This window comes from Heterocephalus glaber, unplaced genomic scaffold (genome assembly GCF_053883595.1).
Source record: "Heterocephalus glaber isolate CG9 unplaced genomic scaffold, H.glaber_assembly_v1.0 deba00000901, whole genome shotgun sequence".
NCBI classification, from domain to species: Eukaryota; Metazoa; Chordata; class Mammalia; order Rodentia; family Bathyergidae; genus Heterocephalus; species Heterocephalus glaber.
The window spans coordinates 8535111-8557413 of NW_028258171.1; the positions used below are offsets into that span (position 1 = coordinate 8535111).

At 34.7% G+C, this 22303-nt stretch overlaps 1 pseudogene; it reads right to left on the reverse strand.

The window, feature by feature from the left end:
- Positions 1-3969: 3969 nt before the first annotated feature.
- On the reverse strand, positions 3970-21310 carry LOC101715627 (centromere protein N pseudogene; annotated as a pseudogene).
- Between the last annotated feature and the right edge of the window lie 993 nt (positions 21311-22303).

Genomic DNA, 22303 nt, shown 5'->3' on the forward strand with positions numbered 1-22303 from the left:
TTACCTCTCAGTCTGGGGGAGGACAAGGGAAGAATTGGTTGATTAGAAACTAGAACACAGGGGGACCCACAATAATGGTGCTTGATCCTGGCAAAGCTGTACAGCTGGTGCTCAGACATCTGAGAAAGAGCTATGACCCAGCAGATGCTCAGGGTGCTGTGTCTCACTCTGAGAAAGGAAGCATGGCCAACCATAAACTGATTATTAAGAGGGTACAATGCAGTTGTTGGTGAAAATCCTGAAAGCACAAGGTGAGGCTACCACAAACTGGCTTAAAAAACATTACTGACAATACTTGGAAAAGGCGAAAATACTGTCTTCTTCCGTCCTCCCACCTTCCAGTCTCCTCCTTGGGCCTTCCGTTGGTAGAACCTTATATGCATGGGCATGCTTCACTTTACTTTGATACAAAAGCTTGAGTTTAGTTTGCAGAGTCCCTGCCTCAGCATCACAGAACAGAGACAGAATACTGATTGGAGCTGAAAGACAATGGGTAAATTACTAGTACTCAAATATTATCTCATTTTACCAGCATGACAATATGATAGTATAGTTTTATGATCTTTTTAGAGACAAGAAAATTAAGGCAAAAGTAAATAAAAACGCCTGCCCAAGTTTACATAACTTTTAAGTACAGTGCTTAGATTTTATATCAAGCATCATCAGTTGGAATGGAAACATGGAAATATGTTTAAATTAACGGTATTTTTTAAACATGATAGAAAAATAATTTGGTCCAGCTAGATAGTGCCTCTAAGCCTTAGGCAGGTTAATATAATTGCTTTAAATATTTCAGTGTGACTTACAACTTGATTTACATATTTGTGCATTTAACATGTTATATTAATTCAGAGTAGTGCAGAAAATAACGTGCTAAAAGTCAATTCATTACCAGTTATTACCAATTATTGTACTAATATCAACTTCCTGCTTTTAACAATATACAGCAGTTATATAAGATACTGCACTGTGGAAAGCTTAAAAAGGGGGTATAGGGGTAGTCTATATTAGTTTTACAATTTCTTGTGAGTCTTACATTATTTCGAAATAAAAATCTATATTTTAGAAAATCAATTCAAAATCTTAAAGTTCATATGTAACAATATAAGACTGTATTAAAATATGCTGTGGTTTAAATATGTTCCCCAAAGTTCTTGGGTTGGAAGCTTAATACACAATGCAACAGTGTTGAGGAGTGAAACTTTAATCCCAAGAATTGCCTCATTATCATGACAGAGGTTTTATTACAAAAGCAAGGTTAGCCCCTCTCTTACTCTAGCCCACTCATTTTTTTCTACCTCCCAGCAGGAGGTAGCACTAAGACCCTCCTCAGATACCGTGCCATGCTCCTGAACTGCAGAACTATGAGCCAGATAAATTTCTGCTCACTGAATTACCCTGCCCGTGGTATTCAATTACAGCTGCATTAAACAAGTCAAGACAGATATATAAATTTTAATGTTAAGATTATTATTAAACTACTGAGTTAAAATACAAGAATGGCTCCCCTTGAGCAATTAGTGTTCAAGACTCAGTGCAATACTTTTAACAAAATTCATAAATGACAACCCTGACAGTTATTTTTACCCCATTTCATTGATAAGAAAATGTAGGCTCAGAATTTTTCAGGCTGAGACAATACACCTAGAAAATATCAAAGCAAAAGCCCACGCCTTTTTTATTATAACATGCTGCTTGTCCTAGAAGCAAAATTGCCAAGAACAACTCTATAATTTCACTTTGATGGTTTAAAAAAAAGTTACATATTCTAGAATACACACACTGTCTCTTGTAATGACATTATAATTTATGTGCTACTTATAGATTAATAGCTGGAATAAATTAAAAGTGAACAGTTGCTTAACAATCCTGAGATCTCAAATATTCTTAGACTATATGTTTATGGACTTTTCTGTCCCTTGGAGTATAAACAAATAAAACCTCTAGGAGAAACATACACCTTATATTCAGTACTATAATTTGTGTACCTATGTATTTGTGCAAATACCCTCACAAAAATATTATATCTGTTGACCTGATAGCAATAATGCTATTATACTGCTTATTTTACAAATTCACTATCACTATCATCATAAATATTTTGTGTTCAACAAGTATGCTGAATTCTTTCTCTTGTTGTTTAGCAAACATACAGACTTATTAACAAATTAACTAAAAAGTCAATAATTTGATATCAAAGCATGTTATTTAGATTTAATGCTGAATTTGGATATTAATTTTTCAAATGTCTAAATGGTTAATCCATTAAAATAAAACCAAATTTCACATAAATGATGGTTTCCTTTCAAAAACAAAGTAAACTCCACTCAGAAATTTGCTTGTTTTCCCTGTTTGCTAGGTTTTATTTCAAAATTATAAGGAAGGAAATGAACTCATTAAAATTTTATTAGCACCCAATTTAAAAATGCTATACTGGGTGGAACATCATGGGAATAGAATTCAAAATGTGTTACATATTCATCATACCTATTGAATGATGTACATTGCATTACTTCTGCATGTTTGATAATGTGATAACCATTGGTCATCTGAGATGGTTTTTCGGTTTCCAGGAATGGTATGCGATGGTATTAAACAAAACTTAATGATCTTTCAAGGTCATCTTTTGCATTTGCACAATGGTTGACACTAAAGGTTAGAAAACTTAAATAGTAAGAACTGAGCTTAAAGAAATCAACATTATGAGATAGCATGTTTATGTTTAAAAATGAGAAATACTTGAACTTGTTCATATGCCAAAGACAAGTTGAGGCAGAAAAATAGTTCAAAATACAAGAAGCAGAAGTTGATAAGAAATAGACAAACCTAGATATGACTTTCATACATATTTAAATTATCTTTCTCCTGAGCTTTGGTTTCCTTGTCTTAATGCATGAATATCAATTATAATTTCCACATAGAATTTTTGTGAATATTAATTGAGATACTGTGTGTAAAGATCTCAGCATAGTAAGTATTCAGCAAACTGTTATTCCATACTTTTCCTTCCTCATTAACACAAGAGCAAAGAACATAGATTCTGGATCCAGCTTGCTTGGATTAAATTCATGGCCTTCCACTTACTAGCTTTATGTCCTTTATAAAGTGCATAAACTTTCTATGCCCTAATTTTTTCTTGTATAAATAAACTTCATTTGTGAGATAAAATATGTTAATATATGTAAATTACTTAAAGGGTTTATTATATGTTAATGCATATAAAAAAGTTTTTCATCTCTTTTTGCTACACTGTTGTCATCGTCATCAGAATCAGTTTTGTAGAAAGAAGACTTGTACTTATTATTTGGTCCTTGTCACCTCCTTGACCCAGAACTACATAGCGTTAACACCCTTTACTCTGCACACTGTTGTTAAAATTATTGTTCACTTTTTTTTACCAGTTTTTCTATATCTTTATTATTTGCTAATCAATATAACAATGGTCAGTTTGAATATCACATATATAATAAAATAGATTATGAAAAGTATCATAGTTACAATGAAGTCATTATTTCATGTAACTGAATCATGGGATGTGCAACCACCTGCAATAATAATTTAATGGACCCAAGTCTACCTTCTGAATCAACTAATTTTCTCTAGAAGTTCTGAGTTCAGTACAGTTTCTTAGTGTTTCTTTCTGTGATTGAAGACTCGATGGAAAATCTTTAGAGAAAATCTCAGGAGAGATAGGTGTGAGCAAAGTGACATCAACCATCTCAACCACTGTGCCAAGTGCTTGACTTTAGAACATTCCAACACTTGGGACCAATCTGAAGCCTCCTGTCACATCCCAAATGCCCACAATGGCTATCATTATCTGAAAAGGGGATGGGGCATGGAATGGAGGATACAGTCCTAACAATTATATGAACATTTCTGTATTTAAACCAAGGATTAATTTCTAAAAGTCAAATTACATCCAGCTAGCCATTAACTGGAATGCATGTGCAATATAATCAAGGAGCCACCGAGCTTACAAAACCACATGCATCTTATTTATTTCTAGTATTGAAGTAACTAATTGCCTTGTTGGGTATGCAAGTGAGGAGTGGAGAAAGTGTTGAATGTGTAATACCAGCTGGTGCTAAGAATTTTAATGCTTCCAAAAACACGGGCTAGAGAGCTTTATTAGGCCCTGGAGTTCTTCCCTCGCAGCCAAGATGCCCCCATTTAAATCACCTTTGAACTTTGTTTCAAGCTTATATTGTGAAAATTCTAATTGTGGTTGAGAATAGTCTCCAAAAGTTTCTGGAGTTACTCTTTGGACTTTCTCTTTTTCTACTGTGTTTTCATGAATGATCCTTGAATCCATATTTATATCTAGCCCATTCTTTCCTGAAGAAGTTTTGTGAAGTTGTGATTTTCAAAGGACTGATTATACTGTTTGAAAACAATTTCCTTGAGAGAGTCCAGGTATCAGCTTCTCAGTTCCATTTTTACAATCTAATGGTGCTTGTTAGCTATTGTCAGTGCCTGACCCAGAAAGAGTATAATTTCTTCTACCTGGACGCTTTCAGAGTCTAGGAATAATATACCATACAAATAATCTGTACTGGTTTGACTTTGTATGCTGTTACCCAGGCAATTCAAATCTATACAGGATTCTCTTCAGTGGATTCAGCTCATTGGGATATTTTTTAATGCTCTCTGAAGAATTTTGTTAAATGAGCTTCTGAATTCTTCCATATCAAAAAAGACAACATCTTCATCTGGTCCTTTACTCATATAAAGTACAGCCCAAGTTTTCTGGTGCTGATGAACTTGCATATAAACTTGATGTCTAAAAGTGCCTCATCAATGGTACTTGCACAATGCTCACATCGCAGAAGCAAGTCTTGAACCAAAGATTATTTCTCTGTTGGAAGTTTATGGTATGCAATTGGTTTTCAGATTTAAAAAAATCAGGCTTTTAAAATTCTCATCATTTTGGCCATGGAGGTTTTTAAGATGTCCTCCTAATGAACTCAGTAAGAGTCATGTCCATCTCTCTGCAAGGTCCACAGCTCCAGCCTTCTCCTCAGCTGACATTCCCACTGAGGTATCTTCAAAATCTACTGTTTACTTTATAAGTACAAAACCCAGTGGCCTCTTTCCATCTTTATTCCAGCTAAATTCTGTTCCCTTGCATCTCCTTGTCAGCTCCTTCTTTCCTTTATTAAAATTCCACCCCAAGTGATCATAATACCTCCAGTTGTTCCTCCTACAATATAAAGCAACTTCGTTCTACATGCACTTTCTCTCCAACATACAAGGCTGGTTACTGGGGATGCTTGAAACATTACTGGAAACTGCTGTAGTAGGCTCCAGTCTGCTTCTTAGTGCACAGCACAAGCCTGAGGAAAAACAAAAAACAACTAAAAGACAGAACTAAGAAAGACAGAAAGTGGGGCACCAGGACCACCAGTCCTTGTGCAACTGACAAAGGTGCTGACCAGGCCAAGCCATTGATTTTTATTAGCAATCAATTCAGATAAAGGTGAACTACATACAAGGGCAGTACTACATGCAAGGATGCACAGTTGTGCAGTTTCTATGGAAATTAACATAAGCAAGCCTCACAAATGACAAGACAAAGCATTCTCATATTAGGAACGGAATAGACAAAATATATGGTTGTAATTAGAACATTGTTCTTATAGTTAAGAAGGTTTTAGTTGTGGGACTGGAATTTGAGTGTGAATTACTCTGACCTCAGCACATAGACTTCAGCCAGACTCATTTCTCAAAACAAGCCAAATGTGGAGTTAACTCTTTACAGCCTGCACTGCTTACAGCCTGCTTTGAGCATAATCAATATTGCCATCTTCCACACTGGCTATTAGTCAAGTTTTTACTCCTTCCCCCTTTCACTCTGAACATCATTAGTGAGCAATCTCATCTTTGACTGAACCTCACCATGCAATATACAAACCAACATTACAATCCTATAGTTCTCATTTTCTGGTCCCAACATTAATGTCAGAGACTCAGAGGTGCCTTTCTGTGGTTCCCAGATGGATTTAACCTTATTAAAATTCAGTTTTATCAGCATTTTGACAACTTATAATTATTGAAGAAAACTGAAGACTGACCTCAAATTATCTTTTTTTATCACTAACAAGTTTTATAGGGCTCCAAGATGGCCCATTTCATGAGAGGATCAGTGTCTTTCAGTATGCCATGCACATTTCTGACATTCAGCTATGTTTGCTAACTGATTGTTGAACTGAATTTTGAGTTCCATGAGTGAATACCCACAGCAATTTGTAAATATCAACCAGAATGTCCCTGAGGCCTCAGAAGCATAAATCCAGAAAGTAAATATTATGTACCTTTTTTGGTCCCTATATAAAACTATGAACTCATAGCTTATACAACTATATAGACACAAGACATTTCCTTTGTAATTTTTCCAAGAAATTTTATGAATCTACAACCTGAATAATAGATCTTGGAGTAAATCTGATTGTGATTGGGCTGCCAAAAGCATTGATATTCCAAGTTTTTCCCTCATATATAGATTGGACCATTAAAATTCTATATCCTTGCTATACTAGGAATAGTTCCTTCAATAAAGATAACACAGTATTCTTAGATGGTAGAGATGGTATATATTTCATGTGTTTTTAAAGTGTAATGGGGAATTTTATAAAGGAAACTCTCATTTCTTTTCTTTCTTTCTTTTTTTTTTTTTTTTTTTGGTACTGGGGACGCTTGAAAACTCAGGATCTTGCATTTGCAAGGCAGGCGCGGTGCCACTGAACTACATCCCCGGCCCTGGAAGGCTCATTTCTCTTTGACAAAGGTATGATAATAACAAAACATAAATTTCTGTTTGGTGCAGCATCGTGAACTCTTGGATCTCCCTGGGATCTGAGGTCACGCTGCTAAGGCTGTGGCTCCTTCCACTGTCAGCTGAAAGCAGCTCCCATGCTCCATCCACGAAGCTAGGATTTCGCCTTCTGAAACACCAGCTGTGACATGAGTTACGTTTCTACTTTTTCTGCCTAACTTTGCCCAAATGGAGGTTCAAAAGAAGAGATTCCATTGTCTCTCTTGAAATATTTTCATGGCTATTTTGGCCCTTTGGTATAGAATTTGTTTCATCATGACCCTTAAGCAAATTTATAATATTACTTGCTCTAACCATTTACATTTTCTTATGGATATATCTATGTCTAAAAGTTCATATGGTTCTTTTTCAGAGAAATTTCATTTTTATTATCAGCAATGTTAATTTTTTCAAAAGTTAAAGGAGTTTCCTTTAAGTGGTTTCCTGCTATGCATTCAAAAATATGCAAAATATATACTGTTCTTGCCATTAAAGTACTTTACTATTTTGAATAGAATTATTCCTGGTATAGCAAGAGTATAGAATTTCCATGCTTCAAGCTGAGAATGAACTAAAACCCAACAATATCAATCATGTATTCAATAGCCCAGTGGGAAATTAAGTTCATCTAAAAAATCTATTATTTATATTGCAATTACTAGAAATTTTCTTGTACCCAAATAATTGAACAAGAAAACTTCAAAATGGGGCAGAAGTACTCAATCACAATGACAGTTATTTTTATGGACATGTTCAAAGGGGCAGAAAATAAAGTCGTCATTTTCTTTGGAAGAAAAATTTAGAACCATAAAATGGAAGCAATGTATTCTCAACAAATTACAAATTGGTATGAATCCAGAAGTTAGACTATAAATTTCATAGAGGGAATGGTTTGGGGTTATTCCCATATTTTCCTAATAACTCATAGCTGCTTTAAATATATATATTTTAGTACCCAAATTAATTAACCCATTAAGCTTATATACTTGGTGTTTTTAATTTCATTTTTATCTGATTTTAGTCAGAAAGGCATTTTCATGTAAGATAAAAAGAAATTCGGTTAAGTCATTTAGTATGTATTATTTCCATTTTGGAATCAGGAAGAGATAAACCTTAACGTTTTCATATTTACATTGATTGCTTTTACATTTTCTCATAAAAACCCAATGCTGTGTTGCTTCACTCAGCCCAGTCTCTCTCGGGACTCTCTTTACTGCCATGATCAGCATATTTGGCAATGTTATTAGCTTACAAAGCTAAGGCATTTGGGATTTACTGAAAAGTAAAAATAGGTTTGAACTTGTTCATATTCACCTGCTGTTCTCAAGATGAAAACACTCAGGAAAGCAATTTGGAACTGCACAAGACTTTTTTATTTTTTTAATTTAAGAAAATTATTATGTTTAATGAAAGTATGTCAGTTCAATTTTGCACCAGAGTGAGAACTGCTAGGCTTTTGACAAGCATGTCCTACTAGAAACCTAAAATCTGTTTTTTTGCTTTTATTTTTTACCGACTAATCATGTAAAGTTTACTTTAAGAAAAAAATCACCAATATGTATAATATGTCATTTTAACTTTTCTCTGTCCTGGGACTTTACAAAATTTCAGCAGATGGTTCCCAGGCAGTATACATCACCGTCTCCAGTTCTAATGTGTCATAAATCACCCCCAGAGTGATATGATATTTGGGTTGAGGAAATGAAAATGTGTGCGTAGTGATTAGGAGACATTTTTAACACCAAAATATCCTTACTGCCATCAGTGCCAGAATCATCTACTGTTAGAACGATTCCTATCATTTTTTAAACTGGGATTTTAATATTGATTGGTCCTGGGAGTTTATGGAGAATATGAACCTTTGATTAAGAAAGTTCTAGGCTCAAATCCGGGTTTTGCTTCTTAGAACTGAGTACCAGTGGGAAAAGATGTATCTCTGGAATTCAATGTCTTAACCTTCAGAATGGACATAACGCATGTCTTGTGGATAGAACTATTGTGAAAATGAGTTGAGATAAATAAGCTGAGAAGTACCCAGCATAGAGTAGATCCAGGATAGATGTTCTTTATTTCTCTTATTTTTTTATTAATTATATTGGTACATTTAAGGTATACAATATAATGACATTCATCATTGGAAATTTGCACCTGTACGTAATCTATCTTGGTTCTTATTTTTCCCCCTTTCCCTGCCCTCCCTTCAACACCTCCACCCCTCCCTCTCTACAAAGACTTTGTTTCCATTTTTTCTTTTTCTCATATTAATTCCATGCCCTTCTTCCTTTTCCCCTACCCCTTCCCCTTTGCCCCTTTTCTTCCTGTTTCACATTATACCTTTTAGTCCTTATTTACACTTTCAGTTTCTCACACCAGAGAAACTATTCGGTATTTACACATGTGTGTCCTATTTATTTCACTTAAGAGTATTACCTCAATGTGCCTCCTTTATTTCTCTTTTTCTCATCCATGTTTGAATATGCTTTCAACACATACCTGTTTCAGAAATAGTCTCATGATGTTCTCTCTTTGTATCTCAATAGGATTTTCTTTTTGTTTGCTGGGGTAAACATTTTAATTTTTATATCTTATTTTTTATTAATACTTATTAATTGTACATATAAATTTGGTTGAATGTGATATTTCCATACATGCTTGTACTGATGAAATATAAACTCTTTTCACCCACAACCTCCACATATATCATAGTTTTATCCTATCAGAAATATTTTAGCAGAAAACCTGGTCTAGAGGCAGCTAAGCAGATGTTAGAGAGATGAGATTGCAGTGATTACTACAGAGACCTCTGCTACTTGTTGTTTCCCTGTAGGGTTATTCTTATGCTTTTGTGTATGTCTTCGTGTGGTCCTAGGGATACAACTAGGGATCTTTGTACTGAGCTACATCTCAGTTCTTTATTTATTTGTTATTTGGGGACAGAGTCTTTCTAAGTCACTATGTTGCCCAGGCTGGTCTCAAACTTGCAACCCTCCTGCCTCCGTCTCTGGAGTGCTGGGATTGCAGGCATGTGCGGGCATGTGCCACCACACCCAGTTATATATACTTTTTAAAAAGTCCTCTTGTATATACAGCTGGAACAAATACACATCACCCCAGTGACTCCTTCCAGGTTTCTATGTTCTTCAATATGTTTAAGACCAAACTAAGGTTGGCAAATATTTTCTCCCAATCAGTATGATACATTTTCATTACTTCTTTTCCTACCCACAGACTTTTCATGTTGAGGTACTTTGCCTTGTCTATTTTTGCTTTTCTTGTTTGAGATCTTGGTATGATTTCCATAAAGTAAAGACAAATGGCAAAGTATTTTTCCCTGTTTTCTTTTTTTTTTCTTCTTTTTTTGGTACCGGCAATCAAACTTGGGTCCTCGCACTTGAGCAGCAGGCGGCAAAACCACTGAGCTAAATCCCCGGCTTTCCCTGTTTTCTTCTAGCAGTTTTATGACTTTAGGTCTCATGTTTAGGTCTGTGTCTATTTGGGGTTGATTATGATGTGCACTGTAAAACATGGTATATGATATGGTCTAATAAGGGATTAATATAGAAAATATATAAGAAACTCACAACTCAACAGTGAAAAATAAAGAAACATAAAAGGCAAAAGACATTAATAGACTTTTTTCAAAGAAGACATAAATATGACTAACATGTATATGGAAACGTGCTCAATATAACTACTTATCAGAGAAATTCTAATTAAAGCCACAGTGAGAGTCTACCTCACACATGTTCAGATGGTTACAGAAAGACAAGAAATAAGAGGAACCAGTGAGGTATAGAGAAAAGAGAACCCTTAGAGACTATTGATTTTGGTAAGAATGTTGGCATCATCATTATGGAAAACAACAGTATGAGGATTCTTGAAAAAAAAAGAAAAACAGAAATACTATATGATTCAATAATCCCTCAGCTGGGCATATACTGAGAAGAAATAAAATCATTGCCTCGTAGAGATATCTGCATTTCCTTGTTCATTGGTTCTAGTAGTATTATTCACAACAGCGTAGGTATAGAAGTTACCTAAGTGTCCATTGATGGATGAAGTAAATATATATATATATGCATAAACTTTGATATATATGTATATTTGAGTGTGTATATGTATGTATACAAATAGTGGAATACTATTCAGCCTTAAAAAGGAAATACTGCCAAACATGTCAATGTGGATAAACTTGCAGGGCATTATGCTAAGCAAAATAAACCAGCCACAGAAAGAAAAATATTATATGAGCTCTATATGATCATACTTGTATTTAGAATCTTTAAAAACATCAAATATATAAAAACAGAGAGAAGAGTAGTGCTTACTAAGGGTAAGGGAAGAAAATTTAAGGAAGTTCAGCAAAATGCATAAACTTGTAGTTATGTAAGATTTCTAAAAGGATGAATGACCTACATGCATAACTGTATACTGAAGTTACTAGGAGAGTTGGTTTTAGCTGTTCTATACAGACACACACACACACACACACACACACATATGTAGTGGAACTGAAAAAGATAATGAATAAATTCATTTCCTTAAATGCAGTAATGATTCCACTCTGTTTATCCATATCCTATACCTGCTATATATACACAGAATAAAAGCACAAACTGTGAGTGTAGCTTTGCCTAATGAATGAAATGGATAATCCAAAATAAATTTTGATCATCTATGTTGCCTAAAATGTATGTGCTTCATATGCACAAATCTTTCTTAAATTATTAGTCATTGTTCATGGGCCCAAATATTTTTCTGGCTTGCTCTCTCCACAGTACTCTGACACATGTCTGCAGAGGTGCTGACTTGGTAAAAAGGAAAACAAGATAGACGAAAAAATACTGTGATACATAAAGAGGACCTGGAAAGTATCTGTGGAGTAAAAACTCATAATATTTAGTTGCTTACTTTAAAACAAAGGAACCAGTATTGAGTGCTTGGGTTTATACTTGTAATTCTAAATACAGTATCATTTTCTACTTCCAGACAAAAAGGTCCTCCAAGTTTAATAAGGCCTTTATGTCTTTTTTTGTACCAAAATAAACATTTAGAAACTATAATATAGTGCCAGGATACCAGGAACGAGTCTCCCCTTCAGTTTTTGTTAATTTGTCTCCCCAAAGGATTCAGAATTCCAGTTCTGTGCAAGATAAGGTTAGAAACGATTACCTTTTCACGTTTGAATACATCTCATTGAGTTTCACAGCATTGTTTAAACCAGGCTCTCAGGGAAAAACAAACTATTGAATCTCGTTTTCAGAAAAAAAAAAATCTTTAGAGATTTTTGCAGAACAGATATTGAACACTGGAGCTTCTCTCAAAGAAGGAAGCATTTGGGAATATTTCACACTCCTCTCTATGTGGCCCATTACCTGGCGTCATTTCTGGGCCCTCGGGTAACCTACATTCTAGGACTTCACCACACAGGTGAAAATGTCAACAATGCTCGGTATCCTGAGAGGCAGCCCTCTCATGTCTACAGATTTCCACATACGTAGGATGGAGGCTTTGTCTTAGTCTTTCAGAAAAGTTGGTGCATATGGCAATGCCCGCCCTGGATTTGCTTCTGTGTCTTACCAGGGCGCTAGCAGGGCAGTAAATTCTTCAATGTATGCTCAGGCTCCACTGATGTGAAGCAGCTCTGTCCCGGCTTTTGTATTTCAGCCATGCACAGGGCACAGCTACCTTAAGAGAGCGCTGGACATGTTGTTGAGTGGCTCACTGGTGATCAATACATATACTCACTGGAAGTTGTTCTATTCAAGGCATTGCCCCTTTTCATTTTCCTTTCCAGAGTGGCTCTTGAGGAGTCTATTTTCCAAACATACTATATTACTCAACCACCAGAAATCATTTTGCTTCGTGTGGAGGCCTGCATACCAGTAGTGGCATAAAAATGTGAGAAAATTCAGCTCAAAAACTATTGCAAATGTTTCGTCTTACTCATGCACATTTCCGACAAATATATGTGTAGTCTTTAATTATGTATTTCAATTTGCCACATCACTTGGTGTATGTAGTTTGATTTGGAGATACTCAAAGATTTTTCAAGTTTTCTTATCTTTAGGAAAAAACAATTTTATGTCTCATATTATTTTATAATCATGATTTGAATAGAGCCCTTACACATCTGTGATTTTCAAAGCAAACCTCTATTACAGTTTAAAATATATCCACTCCTTTTCAAGAAAATAAAATTCACAGCCCTTATGTTTTACATAACACCTATGTAAAATATATGCAAAATATATTAAAATACTATGTAGTGCATTCTGCCACAGGAATTGGAAAATATATCATTACTAGGGATCATGTAGTTCATGTTTAAATACATGTAATAAAATATTAAATTGAAACACTTTTGACAAATTCAACTTAAAATATATTTTAATTATATAGAATTTTAAAAACATTTTGGCCTCAATTTTTATTTTACTGCTTTCTATGGTATTATTTCCTTCATATAAACACAGTATTGTTACTTTCTTTTTGTAACATATCACAATTAAGCATTAATTGTTAGAGAATATTTATCTTCCACCTGAATTCTTGATTGCAACATTGTTTTTCCAATTGGGAATGACTTTATTGGACTTGTCATATGATAAAATTAGTAGTTGTGCATTTTATGAAAACAAAATTTTTGTTATGTTTACAGATCATTTGTTAGTTACTATTTAGATTTTTTCTGTCCATTTTATCAAAGACTGTTAATCATCTTTTTGATATTAACTCTAGCAAGTATTAAAGATTTTAAGCTATTATAGAAGTTCAATATGTTTTTATGTTTTAGCCTACAATCTAACTAAAATTATCTACTTAAAACCATTTGTTTGAGTTTCTCTTTTGTATCTGGTACTATACAAAGACCAATAGAGATGCTGTTGGCTACATATACGCAATGGAATATAATTCAGCCTTTAAAATAAGATATTGTCACTTGTAAAAATATTTAAATAATGTTAACCTCTTAGTAGTTTGTGAGTCACATAGTGTTTGCCATCATTATTGGTAAAGTCCTCATGAAAGCTACAACACAACCCATTAACGTTTGGAAGTTTTCCTTGATATCTGTATTGTTTTATGTTTGTATTAAAATCACTTATTTAAGAAAAACTAGTACTTCAAAAGTAATATACATAATCTATTATTCTAAATAGATTTTGGAGAGCTGACCACTGTATGAGTCACCTATATCAAAATTTTAAAGAAATGTTTTTTTCTGACATTACTCTCAACATTATGTATTCAAGCTCAGCAAAGATGATGCACTTTGCCCCACTAATACAGAAGTTGGACACCTTGAAAGTATGTCCTGTTAATCAGGGACACCTTACAGTGTCTCACTGTGTACTATATGCCCACCACATCCTTTCTGTTTTCTGTATCTGTTGCAAATTGTGAGGACTACATCTTTTCCACTGTTCAAGCTTAGTTACGCTGAATCACTTTAAGTTTCTTTTATCCCCCTGCATGCTCAGTTCTCAATTCTGCATTCTCTAACGCTCCATTTCTTTCCAGCCTTTAAATTAATTGTTCCTCTTATCTCTCTCTTAGATTACTGCGCCAACCTATCATTAATCTACTTCCACATGCATTTTCATTCCTCTATAGGTAATTTTTAAAGCCTAACTATGACCAAAACCATACCCTGAGTCTACTTTCCATTATTCTACAGTCAGCAGAATAAAATAACCAACGTAACGGGTTGTGGCATAGTGCAGTCACCCCTTCTTTAAACCCTTCACCTTTCCACAGTTGAGAACTGACATTTATCCACTTAGGTCCTGGCCACTTGTGGCTTGACTAACACCCTTAACTTGGAAGACTTTTGCTTTCGACTCCAACATTAAATGCAATTCATCCTTGAAGGGTCAACTTACACTTCACTTTATCTCACAGGCTTTCGTTCTTTAATTCAGAAAGAAAAATATTGCCTTCCAAATTTAATTTGTCGAAATGTGCAATGTCTTCTCAATCTGCATATCTGGCTTATCCCTACATAGCTGTGAGTCCTCATAGCCCTGCACCCTTACCCAGCAGTTTCCAGTAGGTATTCATGGAACATTTGTTGAGTTTAATTATTTAATGATATATGTAATGTCCAAACTAGCACAATGCCTTTAATGGATCCTTTTCACTCCTGCTAACTCCATTTTAATTAAGGCCTTAGTAATTTTTTTTTGACTGTACATGCTGGTTTTGCCCTGAACTCCTTTATTTCACTTATCTGAAATTGGCCTTGCATCTCTACCTATGGGACCATTTCCCCTTCAACATCTCTTTGAACATGATGCTCTGAATTTCCATTTAATTTCCAAAATTCCCATGTACATTCATCCCTCATTCAAAAAGTTCTCTGGTTCATCTTTACCCATCCTCTTTCTTATCCTTTCATACACACACACACACACACACACACACACACACACACACACACACTGCTATGTTGCTTGGGAGATAAGGCTAGGCATTGTATTACTTTTGCTATTGGGATACTGAGTACCCTGTTTCATGGTTGGGTGTTTCATGGTTGGGTGTTTCATGGTTGGGTGTTTCAGGCATGAAATTCAATTTTCTTAATTGCTGACAGTAAGATTAAGGAAAAAGCATGTGTTCTTATTTACTTGGAATTAAGGCCAGAAGAAATTTTACTTAGAATTAGGGTAAAAAAAAATTAAAAATAAGTTACAAGAAAAATAAACAAGTAAGCTTAGTAGAGAAGTAATCCAGAGAAATTATTTCTCCAGATTCAATCACTGTGGAATTTTTCTGCAATTTTCCATGTTAGAACCCTTATCCATTTTGCTCACATTTTGCCTATATTGTCTTTAATATTCCCTTGGTTAGTTAAAACCATATTTCATTTATTCTCTTGTTTTTCAAGATGTAAATATCTCTTTTCAAAAAGAAAAAGGCACACTTAGCTTGTTCAAGAAAAAATTTGAACAAAGTCATTTGCTTTCCCTGAGCTGATGCTTGTGTTCTCTATATTCTGGTTCATTTCTAGAAAAAAAAAAAAAGAGAGAATGAAAATTAAGCAGTTGTAAAAAAGTAAAAGAATAAGTGTACCAAGAAATCAGACAGCTTTTAAGCAAGGTTATGTACAGTATTATTTTCTGATTATCAAATGATACAATTTTAAAAATAATTTGATCATTTCCAACTCAGTAAGAAGTGAACATTTCATATTATATGTCATTTTTCATTACACTCACTTCTACTCCGAGAGGTGATCAGAGTACTAAATGAGTATCGTTATAAATGGGAAAAAAGATCTGGCTTCTGGGTTCACTGACCTATATAAACGTCTAGAGGACATGTTCAGATGTAACTGTGTCTTGATTGAATACATTTGTGCTGAATACAAAAAGTAGAATGTGACCAAACGAGCCATAAAGACTGCCTGATAAAATTCAGGGTAGTAATGTACAGAGGCTGATGTTGGCAGGTAAATTAAAAAGCAGAGGAAACAGAAGTCATGAAATGTGATGGTCAAGTTGAGAGTGAGAGTGAGAAGAGGAAAAAGAAGAAGAAGAGAAAGGGGAAGGAGAATGGAAGAAGAAGAGAAGAGGGAAGGGAAGGGAAGAGAAAGAGGAAGGGAAGGGGAGGGGGAGGAGAAAAAGGAGGAGTAATTGATTGTACTTAATTAGGGCAATGTGAAGACTGGTACAAAATAGCAAGTAAGTAAGTAGAAAGGAGTGAAAACTCGATGTAAAAACTGAAGCCTAGAAGATTAAATCAAAGCAAAATCAAAATTTTATAGTTGAAGTATGGTGATAAGGAAAGCAGAAAAGAAGATCGAAGTAAAAAGACACAGTGGAAAATAATAGCCAGTGGGAGAGGAAGAAACAGAAATGATCTAGATGATTTCCACTTGAAATATGATAGTGGAAAAAAAAAACAAATATGAATTAATTGTGAAACTCACCAAATTATGTAAGGACTATCACTTCCACTAATCACTTTTTGACATTTAATAAGATTTGAAATGGTAAGTTTAAAAGCAACAAATGAATAATAGAATGTTAAAGGAAAGGAAGAAAAATAAATAAACTCTGGGTTCGCTTTTATTACATAGTAACTTGAGAAAAATCCAGAAATAAAGACAACCCCTTCAAAAAGGACAAAGAGAAAAACTATATGGAAGAACAGGAAGATGATCAAACTTTGATCATCTAAGACTAGAAATAAATGTTTAGGAATTTGTCGATTTAAAGAAATGCCTGTTACAAATATTTGTTTTAGAAGCTGCAACTATTACCACAGACTAGCAAAACAAAGGCAAAAACAGGGGGTTTGTAAGGGGCAGTATTGCCCATGAGGGTAGTTAGGAAAAAGTCCAAGAAAGCAGTAAACATTTAACCTGGAAAACCACAAAAGCAGGACAATAAATGACTAAAATAAGCAACACTTGAAAGAGGTAGGCAAGGAAAAAATATTAACTAGACACAAATGTGCACATCCATGCAGTTAAAAAAACAGGAGGGAAGGAGGGAAGTAAAAATAATCGAGATGTTTTATGTATGTGCTCAATTCCTCATGATGAATGCATTCTTTATAGACTGCCAACATGATGCACAAAAGGTGCACCAAATTTAGTTACAGTTCACTTCCAATGTTCCATCTCAATAATTCTGTGAGTGGCAACAATCTGAAAATACTCTTCCTTTGGAATAATTCAATGAGGCATAGCTAAATAAAGAGCCCGAAGTTTGCAATCAGAGTTGATCTGGCCCTGCTACATAGACGTGAGCTGAGGGTGGGTGTTACAGTACATGTAGTGGAAAGAAAAACAAAAGGATGCAACAAAGAAAATAATAATTAGAAACATGTATACCTGAAGAGAAAGAGAGAGAGGATAACACAACAATAGTAGACAATTTTGCATCCCAGGCACTAAGTATTGACTGGAATCTTCTATTGAAATTCTTCCCTGCATCTCTTTCTTCATTTCTAGCAAAGCCATTCATCAGTTCTTTCATGCTGGTTCAATTAAATCCTATAGCGCTCCAAGGCAATGTAGCATCAGCTCTGGTGAAGAATTTCAACTCTGTAAACAGGCCTGTAAATATGCTACTGTGGATAAATTGGCCATCAGGGTGATAGAAAGTAGCAAAGGAAAATGTGTGATTACAGCTAGTTTCAGTGTGCTAGAAAGCTGCTGAGCCATTACCGTGCGTAAACAATGTTTCTGCCTCTTCTGCTTATATAGCATCTCTGCTCTTTCCATATTAGCTATGTGCAGGCAAATATTCTGTCTGATTTATATTTCTCACTTAGTTCTCTTCACAATAACCCTGACCTAGATTTTTGTAGAACTAAAATCTAACGGACTCCCGCGCCCATTTTCCACTGTGTACCATTGTTTTCTTTATCCTATTTCATCCTTCTGGGCCCTCCAGTCTGGGGGCCATAAGAACACGGGTTGGCTTTCTGTTGTCCTTAAAACTAACAGAAAAATGGAGAACTCTGCACTTTTCAGTTTTTCCATTTTTACTTCCTTATTTTTATATAATACTTAGACAATCGATTTCATGTTGTAGAGAGGAAAATTTGATTTAAAAAAGTAACTCTTGTCTTCAAAGCAAATGTCCTTTTGAAAAATAGTATGTTGTTTGAAGGGAAAAAAGTTTTATGTCATCCTATTAAAATCTTTCCTCCAATATAATAGTAATCTCCAAAATTTCCATATATGAGAACTTAGATATTAACAGAGGGAAATAACTTTAAGCCTGTAAATTTCTGGCACTAATTTGTATTTATCAAACACAACTGGATTTTTCACTAAAAAGACATAGATGTAGGACTTTTATGTTTAACAAATAAATAAGCCCCAAAAGCCTTTGGATTTAAGAGTTTTCAAATACAAAAAAAACCTATAAATCCAACCATGTAATCATTTTGACATTGCTAATCACAGTATAATGTGCTTTAGACTTTCAAGTATTTTTTCTAATACTAAATTCATGTAACAGTATATTTTGCATTGAATATCATGTGTAAAAACTCATAGCCCAGAAAATTTCTACAATCTTCTGTACCTACTTACCAGTCAGCAGTTTCTCTTGCTGCTGTTTTTTCTAATATTAGAAACTACAATCCTACTTACCTAAAAACTTAGATATCTTCATGGTATTACTGGTTCAATTCTATCATAAGAAGTGCGTACAGAAGAATCAACCCTATTTATATACCTACAAGTAAACATATTTTATCTGATTTGGGTTAATATTGTCTTTGAATCTAAAATCAGTCCTTTTAAATATAAATCTCATTTTTTATTTGTTACATGTTGACTTCTCACGTGAGGTATTCGTAACAGTTTTAGAATCCATAAGTGCCTCCTTTTTTAAAAAAAAAGAGGCAAAAAGGAAAATGTTTTAAACAGATGAAGACCTGGATTTGAGGGTATTGAATGCTAATGCAGTTTGAAATATGCTCCATTTTTATTTATCTTTTACTGATAGTTAATCAATGTCCAGTATTTTAATGTACTCCTCAGCCCTGCCTGTCTTTTACAGAAGTGAAAATAAATATTTTCTCATCTTGTATATATATTGTAGAAGTAACTATTTTCTGATTATGTTTATTCAAAAATACACCTCATTCAGGTGTGTGGTTAACAGAATTTCAAGATTAGTGATTTTAAAAAGAGATCTTACTAACTTTTGATCTGAACTATGAGAATTTTTAAATTTATATCTTTTACATTTGGGTTAAAATCAATATATCGATATCTGGAGTTCTTTCAGGAAGCTTTATGGGAAAATTCATTTTCTTGAGTTTTCTAGTTTCTAGAGAAATTGCCAGTTGAATAATTCGCATGAAAAGACTCATCTCTCTTCTTAACTTCTCAGGTTTGAAGATTAGATGTTGACTGTCTTTCATGGTAGAGGGATGTTATTCTTCCAGTGGGCTTCAGAGCTTAAACATCCAACTGGACAACTCAATAGTTCAGGCCTACCATCCATTTGTATGCCCTCATGATCCACCCTCTCCATGGATGCTAACATAGCATCATAAAGCTTTCACCAGGTCACACCACTTGCTTAATTAAAACCTGCCAATAACTTCCTACTTCACACAGATAAATACACAAACTCCTTACTGGGTCCTTCAAGAGGCAGTGTGGTCTGGATACTGCTTCTCCAGTGTTGTCTTCCACCACCTTTTGCCTGAGGTCACTACATTGCAGGAAGAAGCATCTAAAATTTACCTTGCTGGCTTTTTACTGCTGTTGAACTGGTGTGCTTCCTCATTCTTTTCCCCTAACTTCACATGGTTGGTCTTGTTTTTTAAGCCTTAGCTCGAAAGCCAATTCTTCAGAAAAACTTTCCCTATTGACCAAATTAAAAATGCCCTCCAACAAAAAATTCACTCTCTATTATAATACTTATATAATATTTGTTTAATTTGCTTTATGTGATTTATATGATTGTATATCATCTGTCCTTCTCCATTAGAGTTTAAATGAGAGCTGAGACTACATCTATGTTGTTGAAAGTACAATTCCTACACCTTGAATAAAATGAGACACACCACAAATATTCAGTATGAGATGAATGAATAGAGAAAAGAGCAAAAATGCTGACTAGTATAATTCTGCCTATCACCAGGACATCTCATTTTAAAAGTAAACTTAATAATTAATGGGAGGATTGTACTTGCAGTAGTCCCTCCTTAGTCACAATTTCACTCCTCATAGTTTTTGTTATCTGTAGTCAGCTGTAGTCAGCTGTAGTCAGAAAGTATTAAATAAAACTTACAGAAATAAATAATTCCTAAGTTTTAAATCGTCTCCCACTCTTAGTGCGATGAAATCTCTCATTGTCTTCTTATACCCTGCCTGGAACTGTGAATCATCTCTTTATCCAGAGTGTCCTAGTAGCTCTCTTGATTATCAGATCCACTGTCATAGAATCAACTATTTTATTTAGTGATGGTCCCAAAGTGCCAGAGTAGTGATCCTAGCAATTAGGAAATGTCAAAAGGGGAAGCCATGAAGTGCTACTTCTAAGAAAAAGGTGAAAGTTCTCAATAAGGGAAGAAAAATTTGTACGCTAAGATTGCTAATATTTATAGTAAGTCATTTTTCAAGAGAACACATTCATATGGCTTTTATTATGGTATTTGTTATTATTGTTGTATTTTATGATGTTATGTTTAATCTCTTACTGTGCCTAATTTATAAATTAAAGTCGACCATAGGTACGTATATATAGGAACAAAACATTGTATATACAAGAGTCAATACTAGTTGCAATTTCAGGTAACTACCGGGGGTCTCTGTATGTATCCCTTGTTGTCGTCCGCGAGCCCGCTCGCGAAACAATGTTCAGGAACCCGGACTGGGAGGGCAAGGTGCGGAATTACCAAGCAGATTCCGAGGAGGTTTCTGGAAAGCTTCCGCTTTATTGAGGAAATGTACAGGCTTATATAGGGTAAGGCAGGGGTGGACCCAGGGTGATGTCGAGATATTTGGCACATCATTATTGGATAGGGTAAAGCGGGGGCAAGACCAGGACAGGACTGGGAGGTTTGGCACACTATTATTGGCTACCGGGAAACTATGAATTTGGGGGCTGAGGCGAATGGAGTAAGGACCTTGGAGGTCTTTGAGAGAAGCAGCCTGTCTGTCTAAAGTCAGGTCTCAACACACCAGAGAGTGGGTAGCCCCTGTTCTCAGCTCTCGGAGTTTGCTCACGAGAGGTGGGTGCGGCGCACCTGGCTCAGCCAGACATGAACTTGATCCTCAGTTCCCCCTTTTGTCTTTGACTCCAGAGCCTCAGCCAGAAGGACCACATTTTTATGATTTTGTTTATATTGACATCGACTGGTGCGTCTGATCTTTAGAATAAAGAACAATAACAACATGCCAAATAAGGTTAATATATATGGGGATCCCAGTATCAATCCACGTATCCAACTACTCAAATTATTCCACCCAGCCATCCCTTATAGATAAGGGGACATTAATATAGTAAATTCTCAATAAACATTAGCTAAAATGATTATTATCATAGTTTTCATAGTACTAGCTATGTACTCTTATACTCATTTGATCTTAGAAAAAGGCTGAGAAACAATTAATTTTATATTCAAAGATATAAAAGACCTAAAAGCAAATGTAATGGATAATCAAAGAATTATAACAAAGCTTATAATTATTTAGCATTGACTTTTATGATCACCATACTAATTACTCTACAGATATTATTCAATTTTCGTTTTATCTCCAATTTTACAAAAAAAGAAACTGGAAATTCAAGAATTTAAGCAACTATTAAGTGATGGGAATGTGAAATAAAGTCCATACACAATATCTACATCACTTAAACACCCACAGAAATCTATGAGGACATAAGCATTCAAATACCATGTAAGACAGAAGAAAAACTAAGCAAAACAAGAGATGCTGAATTTTTAAAACAACAAATACAAATAAATAAAAATGGCTAAAATCAAGTCAATAAACTCAAGTAG